Below are 2,285 nucleotides of genomic sequence, written 5' to 3'. Positions count from 1 at the left end.
TCCCTTGAGTCACAAGATTCTGTACTGAACATGTGGGAGCCTATATCTGAGACTAACATTGGTGTAAACCAATTTATGGTTGAACTTTTCCAACCTTGAAGATTCTATGATTCTACAAACAAGAGTAAAATTTTGTGCCACGTTATTTCTGCATCTCAGCTAGACCATTAAACCATTGACTATTTCTCTCACCAAAAGTTAATGTAGCCATGCAATTTGACAACAGAATGTGAAGAGGGTATATAGATACCCAGGTAGAATGCAGGGTTCATTGACTGTGCTATGCCAATTTCTTCACTGACATCAGTGAGAGCAAGGTGCTCTCTTTTACAGTGAACTTGTCGACATTCCAGGGGAAAATACATATATCTATTTTATTGTGAACTGCAGGAAAATATACTACTGAGAACTCACTGCAAGAAATGAAAAAAATTGTCTTATACTTCAAAATGACAGGAAAGTAACAACATTGATTTAATGGGCATAGAAGAAGAGTCTCAAATCTTCTCAGTCACATAATACTGCGTTACTCCTGCCTGAAATTTTGGCTATCCTATTTTTAAGAGAGACCTGAAAACCCTTCCAAGATCCTCTCTTCTCTAGGTTCACATAAAGGCCTTAGGATAGAATTCTAGACCAAGAGTAATAAGTAGCAGAATTCTTATCGACTCTTGTACAAACAAAAGAAGTTCTCAGGCCTTTGTTCAGCTCTGCGTTCAGTCACACACACTGAGGTCAACTAAGGACTTAAATAACAGCCTATAAGATAATTAAGCGTAATTGAAAGGAAAAGCCACTTGGGCACACTGCAGCCAACACAAATTCTGTTATTTGGGACTGTGATAAGCAGTGGGATTATAAACATCACATTGTTACTCACCACGCTGTTCGGATATCCATACGGACTTCTTAAGTTCTTTAAAAGGCACTTTGTGCCAATTGTAGGATTTACATTTTATATTCAGTGATCAATCAAGCAGATTCTTGTTTGGTGATATGGGAGCTTTTGGGTTTGACCTACCCACGTTACCATATCCCCTGTATATGCTTATTTGGGCTTTTTGCATCACTTAGGCTTGTGTTGCCATAAACAATAGCCCCTAAAATACAGCACTACTTCTCCTGAACTATTAAGTTCAAAATGGCAAAGAAAGCCAGTGGTGTGAAATCAAGAAGGAGACAGGCAGAGAAAGAACGGTTAGAGTGAACCTGCAAAATGGAGAGATTAAAAACAGAGGAACAAGAAAAGGGCACCAACTTGGTCTAGACAAACACAATAAAGAAGAAATGAAAAGTCTCTGAACACAGCTTTGCCATCTGTACACAGCCAGCTCAGTTCTACCACTCACAGATGGGGATGTCTCTCCATTACTGACACCTTCACATCCCTCAGGCTCAGCCTCACTCCATACATCAGCTGTGCTGACACATCCACTAGCAACTGGCCCAAGGCATCACTGCATTTTCCCTGGGCCATTTGTATTTTTCTTTTAATATCTCAATTGGGCCCTGCATTTCTTTCTTCTCTGCCTTGTGTGATTTATGCCCCTAGCCTGAAAAATTTAATTGTGAAAGAACTCATCTTTCAGGTTATGCTCAGTACTAAACTCTTCAGAAAGAGAATTGGACCCCCAGAGGAAGAAGTTCTCCCAGGTGTAATTGGCAAAACACTGATCATACCAGATAGATACTTTATCTTTTGTGAGCGATGTCTTCTGTTGCAACACGTATTAGCCTTAGCTACAGCAAGAACATTTGTATGTCTCCCTGAATGTACCTGGAAGGATGCCCACATTCAGTGTTCTGCAGACTTCCCACTGAAGCCATGCATTAGCAGCTGCCCTCATCATTTTTTTCAGACATCAGCTGATGTGGTTAGAAAGTGCACGCTTTCGAGCACAGGCTAATCAACAGAAAGCTGTTATCACCACATAGAGAGGAAGAGATGCACTGACTTCTCTTTCTCACTTTTCCATCGTACGTCTACAGACCCATGCCTGCTGGGCAACAGACGATGAAAAGGCACCACAACCCAGCTTAAAGAACAGCAGAGGAATTTTGTAGTTCAGTGGGGTTTTGGTAGCCTCCTCTGTGTTTGTAAAAAAAAGATTTTTATAGTTTGGTTATAGGATGTGCTGCCCTAGATTAGCAGTAGAGAAAGGTACATGCACCAAATAAACTGGGAGATCCCTGTCCCAGGAAGCTTCTGGTTCTTTTCCAAGAACTAAAGTCCTGCTCAAAATTCATTGTTTTCTGCAATCCTGTTCACTTCTTTCCATTCTCTG

Source organism: Meleagris gallopavo, chromosome 9 (assembly GCF_000146605.3).
Source record: "Meleagris gallopavo isolate NT-WF06-2002-E0010 breed Aviagen turkey brand Nicholas breeding stock chromosome 9, Turkey_5.1, whole genome shotgun sequence".
Classification (NCBI taxonomy): domain Eukaryota; kingdom Metazoa; phylum Chordata; class Aves; order Galliformes; family Phasianidae; genus Meleagris; species Meleagris gallopavo.
Note: the sequence above shows the minus strand (reverse complement) of the source record.